Here is a 15,222-nt window from a genome sequence, read left to right as displayed (position 1 = left end):
GTTGCCTGGACACTTGAAGAGCAGCAAGAGCTTCTGGTCGTGGCCCCTTTGGTGTGGGAGGAATCCCTGGACGTTCACAATTGCTAAGCTGGTCTCTGGCTCTACTCAATGGCCCAGGCAGATAGGATTGCACTTTGGGAGTCTGTAGAAAGAGCGAGCTGCAGCGTTTGTGGGGCTGTGAATGGGGATGCCTGGACACTTGAAGAGCAGCAAGAGCTTCTGGTCGTGGCGCCTTTGCTGTGGGAGGAATCCCTGGACGTTCGGAATTGCTGAACTGGGCTCTACTCATCGGCCCAGGCAGATAGGATTGCACTTTGGGAGGCTGTAGAAAGAGAGAGCCACAGCGTTTGTGGGGCTGTGAATGGGGTTGCATGGCTACTTGAAGAGCAGGAAGAGCTTCTGCTCGTGGCCCCTTTGGGGTGGGAGGAAACCCTGGACGTTTGCAATTGATGACCTGACTCCTCTACTCATTGGCCCAGGCAGATAGGATTGCACTTTAGGAGGCTGTACAAAGAGATAGCCGCAGCGGTTGTGGGGCTGTGAATGGGGTTGCGTGGACACTTGAAGAGCAGCAAGAGCTTCTGGTCGTGGCCCCTTTGGTGTGGGAGGAATCCCTGGACGTTCGCAATTGCTGAACAGGGCGCTACTCATCGCCGAGGCAGATAGGATTGCACTTTGGGAGTCTGTAGAAAGAGAGAGCTGCAGAGTTTGTGGGGCTGTGAATGGGGTTGCGTGGACACTTGAAGAGCAGCAAGATCTTCTGCTCGTGGCCCCTTTGGTGGTGGGAGGAATCCCTGGAAGTTCGCAATTGATGAGCTGACTGCTTTTCTACTTATCGGTCCAGGCAGATAGGATTGGACTTTGGGAGGCTGTAGAAAGAGAGAGCCGCAGCGGTTGTGGGGTTGTGAATGGGGATGCCTGGACACTTCAAGAGCAGCAAGAGCTTTTGGTGGTGGCCCCTTTGGTGTGGGAGGAATCCCTGGATGTTTGCAATTGATGAGCTGACTCCTTCTATACTCATTGGCCCAGGCAGATAGGATTGGACTTTGGGAGTCTGTAGAAAGAGAGAGCCGCAGCGTTTCTGGGGCTGTGAATGGGGTTGCCTGGACACTTGAAGAGCAGCAAGAGCTTCTGGTCGTGGGCCCTTTGGTGTGGGAGGAATCCCTGGATGGTCACAATTGCTAAGCTGGTCTCTGGCTCTACTCAATGGCCCAGGCAGATAGGATTGCACTTTGGGAGGCTGTAGAAAGAGCGAGCTGCAGCGTTTGTGGGGCTGTGAATGGGGATGCCTGGACACTTGAAGAGCAGCAAGAGCTTCTGGTCGTGGCGCCTTTGCTGTGGGAGGAATCCCTGGACGTTCGGAATTGCTGAGGTGGGCTCTACTCATCGGCCCAGGCAGATAGGATTGCACTTTGGGAGGCTGTAGAAAGAGAGAGCTGCAGCGTTTGTGGGGCTGTGAATGGGGTTGCATGGCTACTTGAAGAGCAGCAAGAGCTTCTGGTCGTGGCCCCTTTGGGGTGGGAGGAATCCCTGGACGTTTGCAATTGATGAGCTGACTCCTTCTCTACTCATCGGCCCAGGCAGATAGGATTGCACTTTGGGAGGCTGTAGAAAGAGAGAGCTGCAGCGTTTGTGGGGCTGTGAATGGGGTTGCGTGGACACTTTAAAAGCAGTAAGAGCTTCTGGTTGTGGTCCCTTTGGTGTGGGAGGAATCCCTGGACGTTCGCAATTGCTGAGCTGCTCTCTGGCCCTACTCATCGGCCCAGGTAGATAGTATTGGACTTTGGGAGGCATTAGAAACAGAGAGCCGCAGCGTTTGTGGGGTTGTGAATGGGGTTGCATGGACACTTGAAGAGCAGCAAGAGCTTTTGGTCGTGGCCCCTTTGGTGTGGGAGGAATCCCTGGACGTTGTCAATTGTTGAGCTGGTCTCTGGCTCTACTCGTTGTCCCAGGTAGATAGTATTGGACTTTGGGAGACTCTAGAAAGAGAGAGCCGCAGCGTTTGTGGGGCTGTGAATGGGGTTGCCTGGACACTTGAAGAGCAGCAAGAGCTTCTGCTCGTGGCCCCTTTGGGGTGGGAGGAAACCCTGGACGTTTGCAATTGATGACCTGACTCCTTCTCTACTCATCGGCCTAGGCAGATAGGATTGCACTTTGGGAGGCTGTAGAAAGAGAGAGCCGCAGCGGTTGTGGGGTTGTGAATGGGGATGCCTGGACACTTCAAGAGCAGCAAGAGCTTTTGGTGGTGGTCCCTTTGGTGTGGGAGGAATCCCTGGATGTTTGCAATTGATGAGCTGACTCCTTCTATACTCATTGGCCCAGGCAGATAGGATTGGACTTTGGGAGTCTGTAGAAAGAGAGAGCCGCAGCGTTTCTGGGGCTGTGAATGGGGTTGCCTGGACACTTGAAGAGCAGCAAGAGCTTCTGGTCGTGGGCCCTTTGGTGTGGGAGGAATCCCTGGATGGTCACAATTGCTAAGCTGGTCTCTGGCTCTACTCAATGGCCCAGGCAGATAGGATTGCACTTTGGGAGGCTGTAGAAAGAGCGAGCTGCAGCGTTTGTGGGGCTGTGAATGGGGATGCCTGGACACTTGAAGAGCAGCAAGAGCTTCTGGTCGTGGCGCCTTTGCTGTGGGAGGAATCCCTGGACGTTCGGAATTGCTGAGCTGGGCTCTACTCATCGGCCCAGGCAGATAGGATTGCACTTTGGGAGGCTGTAGAAAGAGAGAGCTGCAGCGTTTGTGGGGCTGTGAATGGGGTTGCATGGCTACTTGAAGAGCAGCAAGAGCTTCTGGTCGTGGCCCCTTTGGGGTGGGAGGAATCCCTGGACGTTTGCAATTGATGAGCTGACTCCTTCTCTACTCATCGGCCCAGGCAGATAGGATTGCACTTTGGGAGGCTGTAGAAAGAGAGAGCTGCAGCGTTTGTGGGGCTGTGAATGGGGTTGCGTGGACACTTTAAAAGCAGTAAGAGCTTCTGGTTGTGGTCCCTTTGGTGTGGGAGGAATCCCTGGACGTTCGCAATTGCTGAGCTGCTCTCTGGCCCTACTCATCGGCCCAGGTAGATAGTATTGGACTTTGGGAGGCATTAGAAACAGAGAGCCGCAGCGTTTGTGGGGTTGTGAATGGGGTTGCATGGACACTTGAAGAGCAGCAAGAGCTTTTGGTCGTGGCCCCTTTGGTGTGGGAGGAATCCCTGGACGTTGTCAATTGTTGAGCTGGTCTCTGGCTCTACTCGTTGTCCCAGGTAGATAGTATTGGACTTTGGGAGACTCTAGAAAGAGAGAGCCGCAGCGTTTGTGGGGCTGTGAATGGGGTTGCCTGGACACTTGAAGAGCAGCAAGAGCTTCTGCTCGTGGCCCCTTTGGGGTGGGAGGAAACCCTGGACGTTTGCAATTGATGACCTGACTCCTTCTCTACTCATTGGCCCAGGCAGATAGGATTGCACTTTAGGAGGCTGTAGAAAGAGAGAGCCGCAGCGGTTGTGGGGCTGTGAATGGGGTTGCGTGGACACTTGAAGAGCAGCAAGAGCTTCTGGTCATGGCCCCTTTGGTGTGGGAGGAAACCCTGGACGTTTGCAATTGATGAGCTGACTCCTTCTCTACTCATCGGCCTAGGCAGATAGGATTGCACTTTGGGAGGCTGTAGAAAGAGAGAGCCGCAGCGTTTGTGGGGTTGTGAATGGGGTTGCATGAACACTTGAAGAGCAGCAAGAGCTTCTGGTCGTGGCCCCTTTGGTGTGGGAGGAATCCCTGGACGTTCGCAATTGCTGAACAGGGCGCTACTCATCGCCGAGGCAGATAGGATTGCACTTTGGGAGTCTGTAGAAAGAGAGAGCTGCAGAGTTTGTGGGGCTGTGAATGGGATTGCCTGGACACTTGAAGAGCAGCAAGAGCTTCTGGTCATGGCTCCTTTGGTGTGGGAGGAATCCCTGGAAGTTCGCAATTGATGAGCTGACTCCTTTTCTATTCATCGGTCCAGGCAGATAGGATTGGACTTTGGGAGGCTGTAGAAAGAGATAGCCGCAGCGGTTGTGGGGTTGTGAATGGGGATGCCTGGACACTTCAAGAGCAGCAAGAGCTTTTGGTCGTGGCCCTTTTGGTGTGGGAGGAATCCCTGGATGTTTGTAATTGATGAGCTGACTCCTTCTATACTCATTGGCCTAGGCAGATAGGATTGGACTTTGGGAGGCTGTAGAAAGAGAGAGCCGCAGCGTTTGTGGGGCTGTGAATGGGGTTGCCTGGACACTTGAAGAGCAGCAAGAGCTTCTGGTCGTGGCCCCTTTGGTGTGGGAGGAATCCCTGGACGTTCACAATTGCTAAGCTGGTCTCTGGCTCTACTCAATGGCCCAGGCAGATAGGATTGCACTTTGGGAGTCTGTAGAAAGAGCGAGCTGCAGCGTTTGTGGGGCTGTGAATGGGGTTGCATGGCTACTTGAAGAGCAGCAAGAGCTTCTGCTCGTGGCCCCTTTGGGGTGGGAGGAAACCCTGGACGTTTTCAATTGATGACCTGACTCGTCTACTCATTGGCCCAGTCAGATAGGATTGCACTTTAGGAGGCTGTACAAAGAGATAGCCGCAGCGGTTGTGGGGCTGTGAATGGGGTTGCGTGGACACTTGAAGAGCAGCAAGAGCTTCTGGTCGTGGCCCCTTTGGTGTGGGAGGAATCCCTGGACGTTCGCAATTGCTGAACAGGGCGCTACTCATCGCCGAGGCAGATAGGATTGCACTTTGGGAGTCTGTAGAAAGAGAGAGCTGCAGAGTTTGTGGGGCTGTGAATGGGGTTGCGTGGACACTTGAAGAGCAGCAAGATCTTCTGCTCGTGGCCCCTTTGGTGGTGGGAGGAATCCCTGGAAGTTCGCAATTGCTGAGCTGCTCTCTGGCCCTACTCATCGGCCCAGGTAGATAGTATTGGACTTTGGGAGGCATTAGAAACAGAGAGCCGCAGCGTTTGTGGGGTTGTGAATGGGGTTGCATGAACACTTGAAGAGCAGCAAGAGCTTCTGCTTGTGGCCCCTTTGGTGTGCGAGGAATCCCTGGAAGTTCGCAATTGTTGAGCTGGTCTCTGGCTCTACTCGTTGTCCCAGGTAGATTGTATGGGACTTTGGGAGACTCTAGAAAGAGAGAGCTGCAGAGTTTGTGGGGCTGTGAATGGGGTTGCGTGGACACTTGAAGAGCTGCAAGAGATTTTGGTCGTGGCCCCTTTGCGGTAGGAGGAATCCCTGGACGTTAAGAAGTGCTGAGCTGGGCTCTACTTATCGGCCCAGGCAGATCGGATTGGACTTTGGGAGGCTGTAGAAAGAGAGAGCCGCAGCGTTTCTGGGGCTGTGAATGGGGTTGCATGGCTACTTGAAGAGCAGCAAGAGCTTCTGCTCGTGGCCCCTTTGGTGTGGGAGGAAACCCTGGACGTTTGCAATTCATTACCTGACTCCTCTACTCATTGGCCCAGGCAGATAGGATTGCACTTTAGGAGGCTGTACAAAGAGATAGCCGCAGCGGTTGTGGGGCTGTGAATGGGGTTGCCTGGACACTTGAAGAGCAGCAAGAGCTTCTGGTCATGGCCCCTTTGGTGTGGGAGGAAACCCTGGACGTTTGCAATTGATGAGCTGACTCCTTCTCTACTCATCGGCCCAGGCAGATAGGATTGCACTTTGGGAGGCTGTAGAAAGAGAGAGCCGCAGGTGTTGTGGGGTTGTGAATGGGGTTGCATGAACACTTGAAGAGCAGCAAGAGCTTCTGGTCGTGGCCCCTTTGGTGTGGGAGGAATCCCTGGACGTTCGCAATTGCTGAACAGGGCGCTACTCATCGCCGAGGCAGATAGGATTGCACTTTGGGAGTCTGTAGAAAGAGAGAGCTGCAGCGTTTGTGGGGCTGTGAATGGGGTTGCCTGGACACCTGAAAAGTAGTAAGAGCTTCTGGTCGAGGCCCCTTTGGTGTGGGAGGAATCCCTGGACGTTCACAATTGCTGAGCTGCTCTCTGGCACTACTCATTGGCCCAGGTAGATATTATTGGACTTTGGGAGGCTGTAGAAAGAGAGAGCCGCAGCGTTTGTGCGGCTGTGAATGGGGTTGCCTGGACACTTTAAAAGCAGTAAGAGCTTCTGGTCGTGGCCCCTTTGGTGTGGGAGTAATCCCTAGAAGTTCGCAATTGATGAGCTGGTCTCTGGCTCTACTCATCGGTCCAGGCAGATAGGATTGGTCTTTGGGAGGCTGTAGAAAGAGAGAGCCGCAGCGTTTGTGGGGCTGTGAATGGGGTTGCGTGGACACTTGAAGAGCAGCAAGAGCTTCTGGTCGAGGCCCCTTTGGTGTGGGAGGAATCCCTGGAAGTTCGCAATTGATGAGCTGGTCTCTGGCTCTACTCATCGGCCCAGGCAGATATGATTGCACTTTGGGAGGCTGTAGGAAGAGATAGCCGCAGCGTTTGTGGGGTTGTGAATGGGGTTGCCTGGACACTTCAAGAGCAGCAAGAGCTTCTGGTTGTGGCCCCTTTGGTGTGGGAGGAATCCCTGGATGTTCACAATTGCTAAGCTGGTCTCTGGCACTACTCATTGGCCCAGGCAGATAGGATTGCACTTTGGGAGTCTGTAGAAAGAGAGAGCCGCAGCGTTTGTGGGGCTGTGAATGGGGTTGCGTGGACACTTGAAGAGCAGCAAGAGCTTCTGGTCGTGGCTCCTTTGGTGTGGGAGGAATCCCTGGACGTTCGCAATTGATGAGCTGACTCCTCTACTCATTGGCCCAGGCAGATAGGATTGCACTTTAGTAGGCTTTAGAAAGAGAGAGCTGCAGCGTTTGTGGGGCTGTGAATGGGGTTGCGTGGACACTTGAAGAGCAGCAAGAGCTTTTGGTCGTGGCCCCTTTGGTGTGGGAGGAAACCCTGGACGTTTGCAATTGATGAGCTGACTCCTTCTCTACTCATCGGCCCAGGCAGATAGGATTGGACTTTGGGAGGCTGTAGAAAGAGAGAGCCGCAGCGTTTGTGGGGCTGTGAATGGGGTTGCGTGGACACTTGAAGAGCAGCAAGATCTTCTGCTCGTGGCTCCTTTGGTGTGGGAGGAATCCCTGGACGTTCGCAATTGCTGAGCTGGGCTCTACTCATCGGCCCTGGCAGATAGGATTGCACTTTGGGAGGCTGTAGAAAGAGAGAGCCGCAGCGTTTGTGGGGCTGTGAATGGGGTTGCGTGGACACCTGAAAAGTAGTAAGAGCTTCTTATCGAGTCCCCTTTGGGGTGGGAGGAATCCCTGGAAGTTCGCAATTGATGAGGTGGGCGCTACTATTCGCCGAGGCAGATAGGATTGCACTGTGGGAGGCTGTAGAAAGAGAGAGCTGCAGCGTTTGTGGGGCTGTGAATGGGGTTTCATGGATACTTGAAAAGCAGTAAGAGCTTCTGCTCGTAGCCCCTTTGGTGTGGGAGGAATCCCTGGACGTTCACAATTGCTGAGCTGGGCTCTGGCTCTACTCATCGGCCCAGGTAGATAGTATTGCACTTTGGGAGGCTCTAGAAACAGAGAGCCGCAGCGTTTGTGGGGCTGTGAATGGGATTGCCTGGACACTTGAAAAGCAGTAATAGCTTCTGGTCGTGGCCCCTTTGGTGTGGGAGGAATCCCTGGACGTTCGCAATTGCTGAGCTGGGCTCTGGCTCTACTCATCGGCCCAGGTAGATACTATTGGACTTTGGGAGGCTCTAGAAACAGAGAGCCGCAGCGTTTGTGGGGCTGTGAATGGGGATGCCTGGACACTTGAAGAGCAGCAACAGCTTTTGGTCGTGGCCCCTTTGCGGTGGGAGGAATCCCTGGACGTTAAGAAGTGCTGAGCTGGGCTCTACTTATTGGCCCAGGCAGATAGGATTGCACTTTGTGAGGCTGTATAAAGAGAGAGCCGCAGCGTTTCTGGGGCTGTGAATGGGGTTGCATGGCTACTTGAAGAGCAGCAAGAGCTTCTGCTCGTGGCCCCTTTGGGGTGGGAGGAAACCCTGGACGTTTGCAATTGATGACCTGACTCCTCTACTCATTGGCCCAGGCAGATAGGATTGCACTTTAGGAGGCTGTACAAAGAGATAGCCGCAGCGGTTGTGGGGCTGTGAATGGGGTTGCCTGGACACTTGAAGAGCAGCAAGAGCTTCTGGTCATGGCCCTTTTGGTGTGGGAAGAAACCCTGGACGTTTGCAATTGATGAGCTGACTCCTTCTCTACTCATCGGCCTAGGCAGATAGGATTGCACTTTGGGAGGCTGTAGAAAGAGAGAGCCACAGCGTTTGTGGGGTTGTGAATGGGGTTGCATGAACACTTGAAGAGCAGCAAGAGCTTCTGGTCGTGGCCCCTTTGGTGTGGGAGGAATCCCTGGACGTTCGCAATTGCTGAACAGGGCGCTACTCATCGCCGAGGCAGATAGGATTGCACTTTGGGAGTCTGTAGAAAGAGAGAGCTGCAGATTTTGTGGGGCTGTGAATGGGGTTGCCTGGACACCTGAAAAGTAGTAAGAGCTTCTGGTCGAGGCCCCTTTGGTGTGGGAGGAATCCCTGGACGTTCACAATTGCTGAGCTGCTCTCTGGCACTACTCATTGGCCCAGGTAGATAGTATTGGACTTTGGGAGGCTGTAGAAAGAGAGAGCCGCAGCGTTTGTGGGGCTGTGAATGGGGTTGACTGGACACTTTAAAAGCAGTAAGAGCTTCTGGTCGTGGCCCCTTTGGTGTGGGAGGAATCCCTGGAAGTTCGCAATTGATGAGCTGGTCTCTGGCTCTACTCATCGGCCCAGGCAGATAGGATTGCACTTTGGGAGGCTGTAGAAAGAGAGAGCCGCAGCGTTTGTGGGGCTGTGAATGGGGTTGCCTGGACAGTGAAGAGCAGCAAGAGCTTCTGCTCGTGGCCCCTTTGGTGTGGGAGGAATCCTGGACGTTTAAAATATCTGAGCTGGTCTCTGGCTCTACTCATCGGCCCAGGCAGATAGGATTGCACTTTGGGAGTCTGTAGGAAGAGAGAGCCGCAGCGTTTGTGGGGCTGTGAATGGGGTTGCCTGGACACTTGAAGAGCAGCAAGAGCTTCTGGTCGTGGCCCCTTTGGTGTGGGAGGAATCCCTGGACGTTCAGAATTGCTAAGCTGGTCTCTGGCTCTACTCATCGGTCCAGGCAGATAGGATTGCTCTTTGGGAGGCTGTAGAAAGAGAGAGCCGCAGCGTTTGTGGGGCTGTGAATGGGGTTGCGTGGACACTTGAAGAGCAGCAAGAGCTTCTGGTTGTTGTCCCTTTGGTGTGGGAGGAATCCCTGGACGTTCACAATTGCTGAGCTGCTCTCTGGCACTACTCATTGGCCCAGGTAGATAGTATTGGACTTTGGGAGGCTGTAGAAAGAGAGACCCGCAGCGTTTGTGGGGCTGTGAATGGGTTTGCCTGGACACTTTAAAAGCAGTAAGAGCTTCTGGTCGTGGCCCCTTTGGTGTGGGAGTAATCCCTGGACATTCGCAATTGCTGAGCTGGTCTCTGGCTCTACTCATCGGCCCAGGTAGATAGTATTGGACTTTGGGAGACTCTAGAAAGAGAGAGCCGCAGCGTTTGTGGGGCTGTGAAGGGGGTTGCCTGGACACTGAAGAGCAGCAAGAGATTCTGGTCGTGGCCCCTTTGGTGTGGGAGGAATCCTGGACGTTTAAAATATCTGAGCTGGTCTCTGGCTCTACTCATCGGCCCAGGCAGATAGGATTGCACTTTGGGAGTCTGTAGGAAGAGAGAGCCGCAGCGTTTGTGGGGCTGTGAAGGGGGTTGCCTGGACACTTTAAAAGCAGTAAGAGCTTCTGGTCGTGGCCCCTTTGGTGTGGGAGGAATCCCTGGACATTTGCAATTGCTGAGCTGGTCTCTGGCTCTACTCGTTGTCCCAGGTAGATAGTATTGGACTTTGGGAGGCTGTAGAAAGAGAGAGCCGCAGCGTTTGTGGGGCTGTGAAGGGGGTTGCCTGGACACTGAAGAGCAGCAAGAGATTCTGGTCGTGGCCCCTTTGGTGTGGGAGGAATCCTGGACGTTTAAAATATCTGAGCTGGTCTCTGGCTCTACTCATCCGCCCAGGCAGATAGGATTGCAATTTGGGAGTCTGTAGGAAGAGAGAGCCGCAGCGTTTGTGGGGCTGTGAATGGGGTTGCCTGGACACTTGAAGAGAAGCAAGAGCTTCTGGTTGTGGTCCCTTTGGGGTGGGAGGAATCCCTGGACGTTCGCAATTGCTGAGCAGGGCGCTACTCATCGCCGAGGCAGATAGGATTGCACTTTGGGAGTCTGTAGATAGACAGAGCTGCAGCGTTTGCGGGGCTGTGAAGGGGGTTGCCTGGACACTTCAAGAGCAGCAAGAGCTTTTGGTTGTGGCCCCTTTGGTGTGGGAGGAATCCCTGGACGTTTGCAATTGATGAGCTGACTCCTTCTATACTCATTGGCCCAGGCAGATAGGATTGGACTTTGGGAGGCTGTAGAAAGAGAGAGCCGCAGCGTTTGTGGGGCTGTGAATAGGGTTGCCTGGACACTTGAAGAGCAGCAAGAGCTTTTGGTCGTGGCCCCTTTGGTGTGGGAGGAATCCCTGGAGGGTCACAATTGCTAAGATGGTCTCTGGCTCTACTCAACGGTTCAGGCAGATAGGATTGGTCTTTGGGAGGCTGTAGAAAGAGAGAGCCGCAGCGGTTGTGGGGCTGTGAATGGGGTTGCCTGGACACTTGAAGAGCAGCAAGAGCTTCTGGTCGTGGCCCCTTTGGTGTGGGAGGAATCCCTGGACGTTTGCAATTGCTGAGCTGGGCGCTACTCATCGCCGAGGCAGATAGGATTGCACTTTGGGAGTCTGTAGAAAGAGAGAGCTGCAGAGTTTGTGGGGCTGTGAATGGGGTTGCCTGGACACATGAAAAGTAATAAGAGCTTCTGGTCGAGGCCCCTTTGGTGTGGGAGGAATCCCTGGACGTTCACAATTGCTGAGCTGCTCTCTGGCACTACTCATTGGCCCAGGTAGATAGTATTGGACTTTGGGAGGCTGTAGAAAGAGAGAGCCGCAGCGTTTGTGGGGCTGTGAATGGGGTTGCCTGGACACTTTAAAAGCAGTAAGAGCTTCTGGCCGTGGCCCCTTTGGTGTGGGAGGAATCCTGGAGGTTGAAAATATCTGAGATTGTCTCTGGATCTACTCATCGGTCCAGGCAGATAGGATTGCACTTTGGGAGGCTGTAGAAAGAGAGAGCCGCAGCGTTTGTGGGGCTGTGAATGGGGTTGCCTGGACACTTGAAGAGCAGCAAGAGCTTCTGGTCGTGGCCCCTTTGGGGTGGGAGGAATCCCTGGAAGTTCGCAATTGATGAGCTGACTCCTTTTCTATTCATCGGTCCAGGCAGATAGGATTGGACTTTGGGAGGCTGTAGAAAGAGAGAGCCGCAGCGGTTGTGGGGTTGTGAATGGGGATGCCTGGACACTTCAAGAGCAGCAAGAGCTTTTGGTCGTGGCCCCTTTGGTGTGGGAGGAATCCCTGGATGTTTGCAATTGATGAGCTGACTCCTTCTATACTCATTGGCCCAGGCAGATAGGATTGGACTTTGAGACTCTGTAGAAAGAGAGAGCCGCAGCGTTTGTGGGGCTGTGAATGGGGTTGCCTGGACACTTGAAGAGCAGCAAGAGCTTCTGGTCGTGGCCCCTTTGGTGTGGGAGGAATCCCTGGATGTTCGCAATTGCTGAGCTGGTCTCTGGCTCTACTCGTTGTCCCAGGTATATAGTATGGGACTTTGGGAGACTCGAGAAATAGAGAGCTGCAGAGTTTGTGGGTCTGTGAATGGGGTTGCCTGGACACTTGAAGAGCAGCAAGAGCTTCTGGTCGTGGCCCCTTTGGTGTGGGAGGAATCCCTGGACGTTCTCAATTGTTGAGCTGGTCTCTGGCTCTACTCGTTGTCCCAGGTAGAGTATGGGACTTTGGGAGACTCTAGAAAGAGAGAGCCGCAGAGTTTGTGGGGTTGTGAATGGGATTGCCCGGACACTTGAAGAGCAGCAAGAGCTTCTGGTCGTGGCCCCTTGGGTGTGGGAGGAATGCCTGGACGTTCGCAATTGCTGAGCTGGGCTCTACTTATCGCCGAGGCAGATAGGATTGCACTTTGGGAGTCTGTAGAAAGAGAGAGCCGCAGCGTTTGTGGGGCTGTGAATGGGGTTGCGTGGACACCTGAAAAGTAGTAAGAGCTTCTTATCGAGTCCCCTTTGGGGTGGGAGGAATCCCTGGAAGTTCGCAATTGATGAGGTGGGCGCTACTATTCGCCGAGGCAGATAGGATTGCACTTTGGGAGACTGTAGATAAAGAGAGCCGCAGCGTTTGTGGGGCTGTGAATGGGGTTGCATGGACACTTGAAGAGCAGCAAGAGCTTTTGCTCGTGGCCCCTTTGGTGTGGGAGGAATCCCTGGAAGTTCGCAATTGATGAGCTGACTGCTTTTCTACTCATCGGTCCAGGCAGATAGGATTGGACTTTGGGAGGCTGTAGAAAGAGAGAGCCGCAGCGGATGTGGGGCTGTGAATGGGGATGCCTGGACACTTGAAGAGCAGCAAGAGCTTTTGGTCGTGGCCCCTATGGGGTGGGAGGAATCCCTGGACGTTTGCAATTGATGAGCTGACTCCTTCTATACTCATTGGCCCAGTCAGATAGGATTGCACTTTGGGAGGCTGTAGAAAGAGAGAGCCACAGCGTTTGTGGGGCTGTGAATGGGGTGGCATGGACACTTGAAGAGCAGCAAGAGCTTTTGATCGTGGCCCCTTTGTTGTGGGAGGAATCCCTGGACGTTCGCAATTGCTAAGCTGGGCGCTTCTCATCGCCGAGGCAGATAGGATTGCACTGTGGGAGTCTGTAGAAAGAGAGAGCTGCAGCGTTTGTGGGGCTGTGAATGGGGTTTCATGGATACTTGAAAAGCAGTAAGAGCTTCTGCTCGTAGCCCCTTTGGTGTGGGAGGAATCCCTGGACGTTCACAATTGCTGAGCTGGGCTCTGGCTCTACTCATCGGCCCAGGTAGATAGTATTGCACTTTGGGAGGCTCTAGAAACAGAGAGCCGCAGCGTTTGTGGGGCTGTGAATGGGGATGCCTGGACAATTGAAGAGCAGCAAGAGCTTCTGGTCGTGGCGCCTTTGGTGTGGGAGGAATCCCTGGACATTTGCAATTGCTGAGCTGGTCTCTGGCTCTACTCGTTGTCCCAGGTAGATAGTATTGGACTTTGGGAGGCTGTAGAAAGAGAGAGCCGCAGCGTTTGTGGGGCTGTGAAGGGGGTTGCCTGGACACTGAAGAGCAGCAAGAGATTCTGGTCGTGGCCCCTTTGGTGTGGGAGGAATCCTGGACGTTTAAAATATCTGAGCTGGTCTCTGGCTCTACTCATCCGCCCAGGCAGATAGGATTGCAATTTGGGAGTCTGTAGGAAGAGAGAGCCGCAGCGTTTGTGGGGCTGTGAATGGGGTTGCCTGGACACTTGAAGAGAAGCAAGAGCTTCTGGTCGTGGTCCCTTTGGGGTGGGAGGAATCCCTGGACGTTCGCAATTGCTGAGCAGGGCGCTACTCATCGCCGAGGCAGATAGGATTGCACTTTGGGAGTCTGTAGATAGACAGAGCTGCAGCGTTTGCGGGGCTGTGAAGGGGGTTGCCTGGACACTTCAAGAGCAGCAAGAGCTTTTGGTTGTGGCCCCTTTGGTGTGGGAGGAATCCCTGGACGTTTGCAATTGATGAGCTGACTCCTTCTATACTCATTGGCCCAGGCAGATAGGATTGGACTTTGGGAGGCTGTAGAAAGAGAGAGCCGCAGCGTTTGTGGGGCTGTGAATAGGGTTGCCTGGACACTTGAAGAGCAGCAAGAGCTTCTGGTCGTGGCCCCTTTGGTGTGGGAGGAATCCCTGGAGGTTCACAATTGCTAAGATGGTCTCTGGCTCTACTCAACGGTTCAGGCAGATAGGATTGGTCTTTGGGAGGCTGTAGAAAGAGAGAGCCGCAGCGGTTGTGGGGCTGTGAATGGGGTTGCCTGGACACTTGAAGAGCAGCAAGAGCTTCTGGTCGTGGCCCCTTTGGTGTGGGAGGAATCCCTGGACGTTTGCAATTGCTGAGCTGGGCGCTACTCATCGCCGAGGCAGATAGGATTGCACTTTGGGAGTCTGTAGAAAGAGAGAGCTGCAGAGTTTGTGGGGCTGTGAATGGGGTTGCCTGGACACATGAAAAGTAATAAGAGCTTCTGGTCGAGGCCCCTTTGGTGTGGGAGGAATCCCTGGACGTTCACAATTGCTGAGCTGCTCTCTGGCACTACTCATTGGCCCAGGTAGATAGTATTGGACTTTGGGAGGCTGTAGAAAGAGAGAGCCGCAGCGTTTGTGGGGCTGTGAATGGGGTTGCCTGGACACTTTAAAAGCAGTAAGAGCTTCTGGTCGTGGCCCCTTTGGTGTGGGAGGAATCCTGGAGGTTGAAAATATCTGAGATTGTCTCTGGCTCTACTCATCGGTCCAGGCAGATAGGATTGCACTTTGGGAGGCTGTAGAAAGAGAGAGCCGCAGCGTTTGTGGGGCTGTGAATGGGGTTGCCTGGACACTTGAAGAGCAGCAAGAGCTTCTGGTCGTGGCCCCTTTGGGGTGGGAGGAATCCCTGGAAGTTCGCAATTGATGAGCTGACTCCTTTTCTATTCATCGGTCCAGGCAGATAGGATTGGACTTTGGGAGGCTGTAGAAAGAGAGAGCCGCAGCGGTTGTGGGGTTGTGAATGGGGATGCCTGGACACTTCAAGAGCAGCAAGAGCTTTTGGTCGTGGCCCCTTTGGTGTGGGAGGAATCCCTGGATGTTTGCAATTGATGAGCTGACTCCTTCTATACTCATTGGCCCAGGCAGATAGGATTGGACTTTGAGACTCTGTAGAAAGAGAGAGCCGCAGCGTTTGTGGGGCTGTGAATGGGGTTGCCTGGACACTTGAAGAGCAGCAAGAGCTTCTGGTCGTGGCCCCTTTGGTGTGGGAGGAATCCCTGGATGTTCGCAATTGCTGAGCTGGTCTCTGGCTCTACTCGTTGTCCCAGGTATATAGTATGGGACTTTGGGAGACTCGAGAAATAGAGAGCTGCAGAGTTTGTGGGTCTGTGAATGGGGTTGCCTGGACACTTGAAGAGCAGCAAGAGCTTCTGGTCGTGGCCCCTTTGGTGTGGGAGGAATCCCTGGACGTTCTCAATTGTTGAGCTGGTCTCTGGCTCTACTCGTTGTCCCAGGTAGAGTATGGGACTTTGGGAGACTCTAGAA

This window comes from Platalea leucorodia (assembly GCF_965183815.1).
Source record: "Platalea leucorodia genome assembly, chromosome: 9".
Lineage (NCBI taxonomy): Eukaryota > Metazoa > Chordata > Aves > Pelecaniformes > Threskiornithidae > Platalea > Platalea leucorodia.
The sequence above is the reverse complement of the archived record's forward strand: the minus strand, read 5'-3'. Positions refer to the sequence as shown.